A 14879-nucleotide genomic window follows, 5' to 3' on the forward strand; every position below is an offset into this window, starting at 1 on the left:
GAAGATCAATGGGAGGGATTTACCCAGGTCAGTCAGCTGCAAAGACAGGCTGTGACCGCTAACCACCAACCTCCGCCCTCCGTGGAGGATCAGCTGTGCAGTGGGGTGGTGCTCTGACATGGTCTGTAGTTATCCATTGAGTGCTCTGGGGTTTCCTGGGTGGTGCAGGCCAAGGTCAGCCCCACCCATATTTTGCCTGTGGCACCCTGCCTGAGCTATAAAGCAATCTGAGATGGCTGCTACTTGTGCTGGGCTTGGAGATTCCCAGGAGAAGCCAAGCTGTGAATCTAAGCTGGCTGCTGGTAGTGCCAGGCCTTGAACTCACTGAGGCCAGCTGTTGCTTGTTTGATAGGATTTAGGAAGTTGTGAAGCATGAACCAAGACCAGCCATTCATATGGAAAAGCAGCTTGGGTGGGCCTGTAAATTGGGTAGGGTGGAGTCTCTGGGGATCTCTAAGGTGGGTCGAACAGGGTTAGCCAGGTTGATGGAGGCTCAGACAGAGCACCAGCCCACAGGCTCTGTTGGGGGAGGGCCTAGAAAAGAGACCTTGGCATCTGCTCACCCCAATGCCAGACACTTCAGTTTCTCTCTGTATATCACTGGTGCCTTTTAAGCTGCCACCCCGTGCTAGAGTCCAGAGGGAGCAAGTCCATATTCAGGTTCTTTAAGAGGAACTGCTTAGGGCTCCAACAGTTTCTTCTGCCAACTCAATTCCAGCTGGTTTTTGCAGCCGAAAGTTGTGGAGACTTATCTTTCTGGCACTGGAACCCTGGGCTAGGGGGCCTGGTGTGGGGCTGGGATTCCTTGCTTCTAAAAAACCCCTCCTGGATTTTATCCACTACACACGGGTGAGGGACCAACCCATTCTGTGTCTGCACCCCTCCTACCCATCTTGATTAATGTGGTTTTTTAAAATCCATAATTGTCAGACTTCTATCCAACTCAATTTCTGACAGTTCTGGCTGATGATTGTTGTATATTTTAGTTGTAATTTTGATGTGGTTTTGCTAAGGGGTGAGCCATGTCTGCCTACACCACCACCTTAGGTCTAAATAAGTATAAAGGTCCTTTTTCATTTTTCTATCATCCAGCATCAATAATTAGTAAAGTTTTACAATCTTAATTTATTCATAAACACTTTAGTTTGAATCTTTAATTGGGGGGGGCAGAAACACAGCCACCATAACATCATTGAATCTAACAAAATAAGTAATTTCATATATTAGTCCAGATTCAAATATCCCAGTTGTCTCAAAGATGTCTTGTTATAATTTATACACTTGAATAAAGATCCAAACAAGATAAACACATTGCTTTGTTGATGGTGAAATGGCACCAGGTGTTAGACTGGTGGAGTCACACTTGACCTTAGTTCAGCAACCTCAGTACTTGAGTTTCGGTTAAGAAAAAATTTAGAGCCAAAACTCAAACTATAGGAGAAGTTTATTTAGGAAGTCACAGAGGTAGAAGAAGTGAACCGTAGAAGAAATGGGCTCAAGAAACAAGTTACAGAGGCAAAAGAAGGGCCTTTGGAGCTTCGGAGAAAGAGAGGCAAGGAAACCGCACCTGGGGAAGGGGGTGGGGTGTGCTCCCTAGAGAGAGCCGCACTGGGTCCTCTGTCTTGAGGGTATTTATCTGAAGGTCTTGGGGTGGGGTATGTGCGTGTGTGTGGGGGGGTCCCAGCAGCTTTTCAGGTGTGTCTTTCAGGGGTTGTGGTCTCTACTAATTAGTCAGCACCACAGCAGGGGGTCTTTAGTCAGTGCAGCTGGTCCTGATGTCAGCCGTGGCATAAGTTGTCTGGTTTTGCTGCTTTTCTGGGCTTGGAGATGAAACACAACTGAGGCCCAGATGTATTATTTGATGCAGGTCAGAATCTCATTGTCCCACAGGGATTAGTCCTTAAGGGCTGTTCTCTGGCCCCCTTGTTCATTCCCGCTAGGGGGCGGTCTATCCTGCATGACCAGCAACATGCCAGGATAGGAAAGGTCAGGGGAGGGTTTAAAGTGAATGGCCAGTGATGTGCTAGGGGCGGAAAGTTCACTCTGTGGTCGAGGTCCTTGTTTTCTCAGTTTTGGCTGTTGCTAGGCACCCAGGGCTTTCCACCCTGGTGACCTTCTGTACCTGGCCTGTTGTCCTTGCCTTACTCATGTCTATCTGATGGGGGACCCAAATGTTGGAAAAAGTTGTTTCAGGTGACAGCTAATAAGTTTGTAATCAATGTATGTAAAAAACTATTGTTTCAGGAACTAGAGGTGTGACCCACCTTGACTCCAGGAGACCATAAGCAGTTCCACCTTTGTGCCTCAGGCAGACTGCAAGCAATTCAAGATGGTCTTGACCATCACCCAGGACACAGATGAAAGAATACTGCAGCTTTTAGCCGATTAACTTTTTCATGAATTTCAACCCCCTTGCCTACACTTTCATTTTCCTTACAAAAAGGGTCCATTTATAATGGATAAAAGTGATCCGTTAGGGTACAAATCCGCCATCTTCTCAGATCACTGACCACCCGAATAAAACGCCCATAAAGATTCAATCCCTGTCTCTGCTTATTGGGTCTGGTAGATGACAGGCGGCATGAACGCTGGCTTTTCCAGTTTCATGTCTAACTGGCTACCACAGCTTTATTTCCACAGCAACATCACTATTCAAAATACTACATATTATATGTATTTATTTGGTTATTTTTCTCTCCCATTTGAGTATCAACTTTGTACAAGTAGGATTTTTGTTTGTTTTGTTCTTTGCTGTATCTTCAGCACCTGGATGATTATTGGCACGTAGTAGAATGGATGAATAAATAGATGAAGTTGTCAACAAGGATCTAATGGCTCAAGGAGTTATGCTGTGTCAGCATGGTCAGATCTGTTACTCTGCAGCTCTAAAACTTTGGGCAACTTTCTGAGCTTCAGTTTTCTTATCTGTATATGACCAATTTTGCGGTGTTGTGAGAATTAGACAAAATATGTGGACAGTGCCTGGCACCTACTATAATTTCAGTATAGCTACTTCCGGTTTTCATTGTAACTGCCTCGATAAGGCCGAAGCAGAAGAAAGATGTGTAGTAAAGAATTTGGCCTTGCCCAGAGAGGTCTGGCCTTTGTCCCTGGTTCCTGGAGGATAACCTTTAAACCCTTAGCTCCTACCTGATAGCTCATGTTAATCAGGTGATTCGTGGTAGTCTGTTTAGGCCAGGTAATCCCAGCCTGACCTCCAGGGAGTGGGTTGGGTTTGAGACTGAGTTCAAAAATCACTCCCCATAAAAACTCTAGACACTGGAGCATGGGTGAGCTTCCTTGGTGTAGTCATACTGACTGTGTGTTGTCATATGTGGATGGATATCAATACTGGGAGGGTAATGTATTCTGAGGCCAATGGAAGCTTTGCATTTGGAACCCTCGCGGACTCTACCCTGTGTGTCTCTTCTTTAGGGTCACTTTTATCTGTATCTTTTCCCTGAAATAAACTGTAAATATGAGTATAATAGTTGTCACTAAACTCTGTGATCCCTTTTAGCAAATTATTCAACCCGAGGGTGGTTTTGGAAACTTGAACTTGCAATTGGTATCAAGGGGAGAACCAAGCAGCACACCTGGGTTCTAGTCCAGGCTTACTAACTGGCTGTGTGAACTGGGACAAGCCATTTGGCCTTACTGACCTCAGTGTGCTCATCTGTGAAATCAGGAGGGTAATCCAATGATCTCTAGGATCCTTTTAGCCTTGTTGTTAAATGAAGTTCTTTTCTTCTCAGGGAGTACAGTAGTACCCCCTTTATCCATTGTTTTCGCTTTCTGTGGTTTCAATTACCGACGGTAAACGGTGATCTGAAAATACTAAATGAAAAGTTCCAGGAATAAAACATGCATAAGTTTTAAATTGTGCACTATTCTGAGTAGTGTGATGAAATCTCGTGCTGTCCTGCTCTCTCCTGTCCAGCGTGAATCATACCTTTGTCCAGTGCTACCTGCCCGTTAGTCACTCAGTAGCCATCTTGATGATCAGGTTGACTGTCTTGGTATCACAGTGCTAGTGTTCAAATAACCCTTATTTTGTTTAATAATGGCTCCAAAGCACAAGGGTAGGGATGCTGGCAATTTAGATCTGCCAAAGAGAAGCTGTGAGGTGCTTCCTCTAAGTGAAAAGGTGAAAGTTCTTAATAAGGAAAGAAAAAGGAATCAAGTGCTGAGATTGCTAAGATCAATAGTAAGAACAAGTCTTCTGTCCATGGGATTGTGATGAAGAAAAAAGAAATTTGTGCTGGTTTGCTGAGAGAAAAATAAAAAAGACCACACTGGCATAACTTTTATTATAGTATATTGTCATGATCGTTTTATTATTAGTTACTGTTTTTAATCTCTTACTATGACTAATTTATAAATTAAACTTGATCAAAGGTATGTATGGGAAAAACATAGTAAATGTAGGGTTTGGTACTATCTGTAGTTTCAGGCATCTCCAGGGGGTCTTGGAATGTGTCCTGGGCAGATAAGAAAGGGCTACTGTTTGTGTCTCTGCTTATCCATCTCTCACATGCAAACACACAAACAGTGAGTGCTGAGGCCAGTCAAGTGAGAAGGCATGACACTCATTGTTAGGGGAGAATGATTAAAGGCCCCTTCCTGAAGGAGGTGAGCTGACTTGATGAATTAATGAACCTCTTTTTCTTTCTTCCCTGTCCTCTAGAGAGTCAGCTGCATTTGCTTCCTTGGTTGACAAACACCTGCAGGGCCATTGTGACTAGTGGAAGTTAGCTCTGCTCCTGCTTTGAGTCCCTCTGGAGGCCCTGCATAATGGCTTCCCACACCAACCCTCCCCACCCCACCCCTTATGTATCTCATCCTTCCCCTTCTCATCTCCTTCCCATCTTCCACATCTCACATAAAGCCTGGAGGGAGTAGGACCACCTAGGGTCTCCCTGGGATGCGTCCACTACTCCAGAGCCAGGCTCTAACCAGGCTTTAAACCTAGCATGTGAGAATATCTGCTACCAACCTTGGGTATTCATTATAGGCCGGGTGTAGCCCCTTTACAGTTCATGTTATTTCATCCTTGCAGCCCTAAGGGAGAGAGATTGTTATTATCCTCATTTTATAGATGAGGAACCTGAATCCAGAGTGGTGGTTAAGTAACTTGCCCAAACACAGACAAGGAAGCAGATTTGATTCCAAGTCTGGCAGACCCCAAAGTCTTAATCATTCTGTAGTTCTCTGGCCAGCTCTGGCAGAAGGTGGAAGATTTGAAATTGGGGCTGGCACGGTAGATTGATTATGGCCTCATCTTTTTTGCCTCTCCTTGCATCCTCATCTTTGGTAGTATATCCTCCCTTGCTACTCTGAGTTTGGTCTCACAACTTGCTTTGTCTTACAGAATGTGGCAGAAATGACAAGGTATGTCAGCTTCAATTCTAGGCCTCCGGAGGCCTTACATACTTACATGTTCTCTCTCTCCGGGGCCTCTCCCACCCCCTTCCAGAGGACAACAGAGCGCATATGAGGCAGCGCAGTCTAGGCTGTCCTTGACCAGCCTGCAGCTAACTCAGCCACAATAAGCAGATCCCACATCTGAGAACTGTTGCATAACTGAGACCAGTCAAGATCAAAAGAACCACTGGAATGACCTGTGGGCAATAAGAAATTCTTGTTGTTTAAAGCTATTGAGTTTTTGGTGATATGTTATGCCGCAGTAACTAAATGAAGCATAAGGAAAACCTAGACACAACTTTCATCAATTCCTTAGAGCAATTAGAATTTCTAATGTCCTTAGTTCCTCTCATTTCTTCTCTGGGCCCTTAACACTCTCCTTCCCCATATTCCTTTATACCATTTCTCCCCCAGCTCCAAAGTAACCCAGCCTCCACTGGCCATTGAGGTGAATGTTCTAGTCTTTCTTTGCACTATTCTCAACCTGCATTTCCTTGCTGTTACGGAGGCAGCCTGCCCTACTCTCAGAAGCCCATGGTGTTTCCTTCTTTCTGAGGCTGAATAACGTTCCACTGTGTATATAAACCAGGTTTTCTTTCTTCTTCTATTGCCGGACATCGAGTTTGTCTCTGTAACTGGGCTGTTACGAGTAATGCTTCAGTGAACACGGGAGTGCAGATAACTCTTTGAGATTCCACAGATGAACCTGTGGACATCATGCTGAGTGAAATAAGCCAGGCACAGGACAAACACCGCATGGTTCCACTTATGTGCAGTACCTAAAATAGCCAAACTCATAAAAGCAGAGAACAGAGCGGCGGTTACCAGGGTGCAGGGGTAGGGGTCGAGTGGGGGGATGTGGAGTTGTTGTTCAGTGGGTATAAAGTTTCGCTTATGCAAGGTGAATTGGTTCTACAGGTCTGCTGTACAGCATAGTGCCTACAGTCAACATATTGTAGTATGCACTTAAAAAACTTGTTAAGAGGGTTGATCTCATATTAAGTGTTCTTTCCACAAACCAAACCAAAGGGGGACACAAAGAAACTTGGAAATGATGGATGTATCTGTTACCTTGACTGTGGTGATGGTTTTGCAGGTGTATGCATATGTCCAAAGTCATCAAATTGTTTTCGTTAAATATCTGTGATTCTTTATATATATGAAATATACTGGACTACATCTGTTTTAAAACAGCTGCAGCAGCCCTTGTACAGGTGGAGCCAGTCCCTTCAACACAGCTGTGTGCTATGGGCTTTGCCGAAGTCAGTTCATAGGAAGCTGGTGAAGCCAGGTCCCCCCTTGTATCCTTTAGCGCTGAAAGGACCAGGGTGGTGTCAGAGAGAATTCTGGAGTCCAGGGAGCAGAAGCTTGGAAAGAAAGGTCAGTCCTGCTCTTCCAACCTGTGCTAAGGTTCTGCACTGGCTCCCTGACACCTGCTGGAGTTAAGTGCTCTCTGAGAGCCCCAACAGGAGCAGGAGGCCAAGGCCTCTGGGTACTCAGGTACCAGATCCAGCTTCCTCCTTGTACCTCAGTCTCTCCTGTCTTTTCTGGGTGGAACCCCCACTGTCTCAGGATGCACCCTGGCTACTAGTTCAAAGAACTGCCAAACATTTTCTTCAGAGGGTGCTGGGCAGAAGCAGAGGAGCAAAGGCCGGAGCAGGAAGACTAGGGAGGGGGTGAAGGATGATGGGGTTTCCATTGTGGCTTGGGCCAGCTGGGGCCCAGCAGTGGGGTGACATGTGGGTGGATGTTGGATATATTTTGAGGGGAGAGTCGGCAGGATTTGCTAATGGTCTATGTAGGAAGTAAAAGAAAACGGCTTCCAGATTTGGGGAGAAACTGGAGGGGCAGAGATTAGCAGAGGTGGGGAGGAATGGGAGAAGGTTGGAATGCGGGGGGTGGGGGAAAGTGAAGAGCTCAGAGTGCTGCATTGGGAGCGAAGAAATCAAAACCCTGACACCAGTTTTGCCCCCCACTAATGGCGGCACGTACTAATCACCTCTACATCCCAGGACCCCTTCTAGGCACTTGGCCCAAATCACCTCATCCTCCTCACTGCGGCCCTTTTTTGCAGATTGAGGAGAAACGGGCTCAGAGAGGTTAAGGGATTTGCTGCCCAGGGGCACATAGCAGAAAAGCCAGGACTCACACCCCGTGTGTCTACTCCATAGACTACGCTCCTGATCCACCTTGACTTGCTGGGCCCACTCGAGGGTGTAGGGGCATGATCGTGACATTCTGACTCTATAAAGGATGCCTAATAAGGGCCTGTGTCTCCCTCTCTGACTGAGGACATTTAGTGCTGACATTTGGTGCAATGGCTTTGAGAAATAGCTGCAGTGAAAAGCAGGATGGAAAAAAACTGCTAACATGACCCACATTCTGGGTTTGAGACTATTGTGATGTATTATGAATGGGTCCTTCTGAAGTATGGTTTGAACACCTAATTAAATAATTCATTCTCTGATATGAGACGTTTTGAATGATAGGCTCTAATAGAATAATATTATTACTTGTGAATTGGAACATTGCATTAAAAATGACATTACATTCTTTCCTGTCATCTTTAGCTTTCTCCTTGAGGTGGGGGGTGGGGGAGAAGCCCTGAATTTCTGTGGAAAGCAGAGGTTCCTGAGCCCCTCACATGGGTTTGTTTTTTACCCCATGTCATTAAGAAACCAATCTTAGTGAGAATAGGAGGAGAAACAGAATCTTGCTGCAGGATTTTTATTCACATATCAAGACCTGATCCTCAGTAGGGAAGCTGGCATTCGTTCAAGGCTCTGGTCTCCGGGCCCAGACATCTGTGTGAATCCTGGATCAGCTGCTTATGAGCCAGCGGGCCCTTTACAGACACAGTAACCATTTAGGAAGCTTTTCCCTTGTGATGTCTTCTCTGACCTGTGAGTCATTTAAAAGTGTGCTGTTTAATTTACACATACTTGCGGAATTCCTAAATGTCTTACTATTTTTGATTTCTAATGTAATTCCATTGTGGTCAGAAAACATGCTTCATATGATTTCAGTCCTTTGTTATTTATTGAGACTTGCTTTTTCTATCCTTTTGTTTTTATCCTGGAGAATGTTCTGCTGGATGTTCTGAAAAGAATGTATATTCTGCTGTGATGGGGTGGAGTCTTCCACAGTTGTCAGATCAGATAAGAAGGTGTTGTGTATCCTTACTGATGTTCCTTCTAGTGGTTCTGTTGTCAGCTTTTTCTTTACATATTTTAAGTCCATTATTAGATGCATATACAATTATAATTGTTATATATTCTCGATGTAGTGATCCTTTTATTACGACATGTCCCTCTTTGTTTCTAGTATTTTTCCTTAAATTCTGTTCTGTCTGATATAAATATAGCCACTCAGGTTCTGCACATACACATTTTCCCTGGGTTGGCTTGTACCCAGAAGACTGTGGACTAGAACAAACCCCATTTTTATTTTATTTTTTTTAAGATTTTATTTTTATTTATTTTTGTATTTTTATATTTTATTTTATTTTAGAGAGAGGGGAAGGAAGGGAGAAAGAGAGGAAGAGAAACATCAATGTGAAAAAGAAACATTGATTGGTTGCCCCTTGCATGTCCCCACTGGAGACCTGACCCACAGCCCAGGAATGTGCCCTGACCCGGGACCAAACTGGTGATCCTTAAGTTCGCAGGCTGGTGCTCAATCCACTGAGCCACACCAGCCAGGGCTAGAACAAACCCCATTTTAAAGTGGAAAGCTTCACCTCAAAGTACAAAGCATTTTGCCCTGAATTCTACAACTGGATGGCCACAGAACTAGAACTGAGTCCCAGGCCCTGCTCTCACCAAATCTCCAAAACAGCTTTCAAGGGAGATATTTTAGAGGATATTTTTAACGTTCTGATTGTGTTTTCCTAACCTATAAGAAATGAGGAAACATGAAAGGGATGTTGGCCAATCCTCCAGGAATTTTCCTCAGTTAAATTTCATCATAAACGTTCTTTTCTTCCAAAAGACAACCATGGGCCATATTAATAATTATCAAGGTACAGAGAGAAAAATTTGGTTTTAAACATTTGATAGGTCTAAAATATTACTAGCCATCTGGCCAGAGAAATGTTTTGATTCCTTGTATTGCCAAAGCTTGTCTCCCTTAGTAGGATCAAAGGCAATGGAATTTTCTCCCTGCCAGTCAGCCCTGATGCATGTGGGGCAGGGAGCTGGCTCAGCAGGCTGCGATGAGGTACATCTTAGTGTCCCAGGGCATGGCATGAGCCCCAAGGCACCCTCCCAGCTTCCCCCTTAGGATTCAGCAACACTATTGCAAAACGAAAAAGACATGGCAGCAGCAAGTCATGGTCCCAAGGGGCTTCCAAACCCTTCACAATCATTCCCAGCCTCATTCATACTAAGAAAAGAGGTTAAAAAAAAAAAAAGAAAGAAAGGAAGGAAGAAAAGAGGTTCAGATTGTGAAAATCTTCTGAATCTTGGACTAGAGTGGGCCTAATAAATCAGGCATCCCTAAATCATGCTGGCAAGCTAGGGAGATTTTAAATAGACTGTACATTTTTGCCCAGGACCTATTTCCCAAACAGCATTATTATAAGATCCCCAGAGAGGTTAAGCAATTTGTCCAAGGGACCCAGCTAGTAAGTGGCAGAGCTGGGATTGGACCTTCAAAGCTGTAAACATGCTCTTAACCATTATCTTGTATTTATTGTATCACAATCAGCCAGTGACTTACAAAACCACCTCCCTTCATTTTAGGGAGTGGGGTAAGCTGTGTGGTGATAGCATTTTTCTTTCTAGTTTTTTCCTGTACGTGTACGTATTTTTATAATTTTTGTAAATATTACTGTAAATACATATAGGTAACCTACTTATTCACTTAACACCACTTCATTAACACTTTCCCATATAAGACATTTTCATAGACATTATTTCTACTGGCCACATATAACATCCCCCTAGAAGACACTCCCATCTCTCTGATTACCGTTCACTCTCAATGACTCAGAACATTGCTCTTAGCACTTGGGTTATATCTTTTTTTTACTGTTTTGTTGTAAAATATATGAACAAGTCCAAATAACACCAGTGTACATTCTAACAAATAACCAAAGGTGAGCTCTTTCACAACCACTTCCCAGGACAAGAATCAGATATAAGGCAGCTCCCAGAACCCACCACATGTTCCCTCCCTCCTTCAGACTTTTAACTACAACATTTTAAAAGGTTAATGTATTATGATTTCATAATCTAATGGCTTTGCATCATATCAGAGGAGTAATATTTGTCCCAAAAGTGGAGATTTTAAATCTTGGGCTTTGCATGTAGCTCAGAGGCATTTGACCCCCCAGAATTTGTCTAAAATTACACACCTCTTGGCAGTCATTTGAACACCATAACTTTGCCCTAACACTTTTTTCCTTGGGCTCACTGGCTGTCAAGCCCTTTCTAATGCCCATTCCCAGATGCCTGGATGCGCTTGTCCTGCAATCTGATCTCACCTCTCTAAAAATAGCTTCCTTTTATGGTTTACTGTCTCTTTTCAGATTCCCCCAGAGGTCTCTCATCTGAGCCTTCGCCTCCTGTCTAATTACCTCTGTCCTGGAATCTCTGCCAGGCCTGTCTCCCTTCTCCTGTAATGCAAGCATTAACCCACTTCAATGCTCACTAACTAGAACTTTTTTTCCCTCCCCTAGCGAGACAGGGATACTCTCAAAATCCCAGGGAGGAGGTATAGGCTCTTTCGTCATGCTTCCCTACTTGAAGAGATGATGTTCTGAAATTATAGCACTGTGGGTTATTCTCAAAAGTTCTGAGACCCTTCGACCTTTCCATATTTTTTGTTACGGGCTTAACACTGCTGGGGGTGTGAATATCATGCATGTCCACCCCACAGTGCCATGGGAAAATGCGAACAGTGAGCTTGGCATGCTGAGGAAGGGGTTCGTGCTGCCCCACCTCCTCAGCTGACATTGTAAATGTCAGACACAAAGCTGCAGAGGGATCAACCATGGACACCAGGCAGCAGAAATCAAAGATATCGAGGACAGTATAAAAGTAACGTTGTCACTGAGATGGGAAATTAAGGCAACATTTCTGTATACTTCGGTGACACTCAGCTTAAGACACTGTGGGCCCCCTTGCTTTTAACTCTCCTTCAGTCAAGTAATCTTTAGGCCGTGGTTGGTTGAGGTTTCATCCTTGGTAACTGATTACTTGAAAAGTGTCCATATTAGAGTCTTTCACTTTTCTCTCTGGTAACCTCAGCTTCTTTAACTTGTTCTCTCTCTGGCCCCAGCTCTCCTCCACGATGCTGCTTCTCTCGCTTGGCTCAGAAGTTGTAGAAGAGAGTTCTTAGGACAGAATGCATGAAAGTCATCAGTGGCCTAGGAGATAGTATTCCTATTTGGATGCATGTGATGGAAACTCAACCCAAACTGGTTTGAGCAATAAAAGGAACATATTAGTTGTTCATCTGAAAAGTCCAGGGGAATTTCTGACTTCTGGACCACTTGATGCAGAGGCTCAAACAAGGTCATCTCGACTTGGTGTCTCTCCATCATCAGCTCTGCCTGCTCCTGGGTTGGTTCCACTATAATGAAAGGCCTCATCTCACATCTCCCAGCTCCATCCCTGGCTCATATTGGGTCACCTCAGGGCTGGGAACTGTAGTCAGGAAGTGGAGATAAGCTGAATGGTGAATAGCCTGGAGCTGGGTGCATTTTCAGAAGACTGGGGAATAGATGCCAATAGGAAAAAAGAGGTGTCCACTCCATAGGCTTAGGAGTGATAACTTTGCCCTAGTAGAGTGATTTCCAAATTGCAGCCCATGGGCTGACTATCAGATTCATCTGGGCTCTTGTTTTTAAAAGAAATGTGGCGATCTACTGAGTTAGTATGTCTGGGGGCGGGGCTTCTCCATTGACTCAGATTTGCAGCCAGGCTATGAATTACTGCTGCTACTCAGAAGGATTGTTCAGGACCAAGGATAGCAGTCCATCCTGCAGGCCTGGGTAGCATGAGCTGCGGGACCCTACGTGGGGGAGAAAGTCTCCAAGGAGGGCCTCCTCTGTAAAAGTCCCTTGTCAAGGCAGTGCCACCTGAAGGAATGGGCAGTTGCTCTTCTTTGCCATTTCAGTACTCACATCTTACTTTTTTGCTCCAGAGCCTCTGCACTGACAAAGCCAGTTGTTCGCTTTGTCCCTTGGCATCTGGATCCAAGGTCTTCCAAAACTGTATTTTTCATCATTCCCTTAATATAGCAATAAACCTATAGCTGTTCCATGTCACAGAGGTGTTACTGAGAAAAAGGAATCCAGTTGCTGGCTTCACGTTCCATCTTTGTCTAAAAAGTTATATGAGAGAAAAGCGCTTTTTGTTTTGTTTTGTTTTGTTTTTACATTCATTCATTTAATAAGATGAAGGATATTGCCCTAGCTGGTGTGGCTCAGGTGGATGGAGTGTCGTCTCGTATATGGAAAGGTCACCGGTTTGATTCCCAGTCAGGGCACATGTCTAGGTTGCCGATTCAATCCCCAGTCCAGGTATGTATGGCAATTGATGTCTCTCTCTCTCTTTCTCCCTCTCTCTCACCCCCTTCCCCTCTCTCAAAAAATATCAGTGAACATGTTCTCAAATGATAATTTTTAAAAATGTATTTATTTATTTATTTTGGAGAGGAGAAGTGTAGAGAGAGAGAGAGAAAGAAAGATTGATTTGTTGAAAAAGAAACATTGATTTGTTGTTACACTTATTTATGCATTCATTGGTTGATTCTTGTATGTGTTCTGACTGGGGATTGCACCCAGACCCTTGGTGTATTGGGACGATGCTCTAACCAACTGAGCTATCTGGCCATGGCTTGAATGAGAATTTTTTTTAAAAGTAAAACATCGTTAAAAAAGAAGATCGAGGATATTACAGCCTAGGCCTTTCTCAAATCTTCCAGATGACAGCAACCCCCGAAAAATCCAGCCTGGAGTGAAACCCTGTCTTGTTGTTAACAGGAACTGCCTGTCCACATGCCTGAGGATGGACAGGCAGAGGCAGTCTTGTGGAGACGAGCCTGTGCTGGAACCCCAGGGGCGTCTTTTGTGCTGTCCTAGAGTCCATTCCTCCTCTTCCTCTGAGCAGCACCCCAAATTTCGGAATACCAGAGATAAAGAGAAGTTCCTCCAAGCATCTAGAGAAAACACAGGTCACAGTCAAAGGATCAGAATTCAATAACATTGGCCTTCTAGATCTGCCTTAGAAGCAGAAAGCCATGATGTAATGCTTTAAAATTCTGCAGGAAAATAATTTCTAAGCTAGAATTCTTTCAATCAAGTGTAACAAGAGAATAAAGATACTTTAAAACATACTTTCAAAAAAATTTTGTACAACATGTGCTCCACTAAAAAAAGGAAGAGAGAAGGAAAGGAAGAAGGAAGGAAAGGAAGAAAGAAAAGAAAGGACAAGAAAGGAAAGAAAGAGAAAAAGAAAGAAAGAAAGAAAGAGAAAAGGAAAGCAAGGGAAAGGAAGAGAAAGAAGGAAGAAAGGGAGAAAGGAAAGGAAGAAAGAAAAAGAGAAAGGGAGAAAGAGAAAGAAGGAAAGAGAAAAAGAAAAAGAGAAAGGTAGAGAGAGAGAGAGAGAGAGAGAGAGGGAGGGAGAGGGAGAGAGAGGGAGAGGGAGAAGGAAGGAGAGAGAGGGAGAGAGAAGAAGGGGAAAAAAACCAGGAAGAGAAAGAAAGAAAAAAAAGAAAGGAAAGGAAAGAGGGGAGGCCATCAGGGCAAGGACACAGGAAAACAGTGCCAGGGGTGCCTGAATGAAGCTTTTGTGTGAACTAGAAAACGAACCCCCCTCTGTGAGGATGAATTAGGGAAAAAAGAGCCCCCCCCCCCCCCCGGCAGTTGTGGCTGCCAGGATGCGCAGCTTGGAAAGCCAGGGATGGACTCAATTTCTACCCCATTGCCCCCTCAGCCGGGTGCAAATTGAGGTAGCTCTACCAACACAGAAGAGCAGTGGAGTATTGGAATTTCATTTGTGAAAAGCCCAGAGAGCAAGTCTTCCAGCTTGGAGCAGAAGGACAAAGAGACCCAGGAGAAAAATCTCTATGAAAAAGGAAAGGCACTAATATATTTGAAAGAACAGAATGTATTACTGCCAGACATGTGGCAGTGTATAGGATTTGGGGGATTTTTCTAATAAGTATGTACATGATCAGGCAAATAAAAAAGGCAATTACAAACTACAGGAAAAAATAAAGGGGTCAAGGAAAAAAATAAGGTGTGGTTCAACAGCAGATAAACTTATGTAGTTGTAATAATGTGATATAAATACATGTTGGGGGTGAGCAAGGAGGTGTTGGATATTTGAGAGAGGAGAAAGTCTGAAGGGCTCCTGTCTGTACTGGATGTGAGATGCTGAACAGACAGGCAATAAGAGTCCTGCTTCCTTACATCCTAACCCACACAGCTGGCAGGCAAGTTTTGA

Source organism: Furipterus horrens, unplaced genomic scaffold (genome assembly GCF_987537825.1).
Source record: "Furipterus horrens unplaced genomic scaffold, mFurHor1.1.pri manual_scaffold_5, whole genome shotgun sequence".
Classification (NCBI taxonomy): domain Eukaryota; kingdom Metazoa; phylum Chordata; class Mammalia; order Chiroptera; family Furipteridae; genus Furipterus; species Furipterus horrens.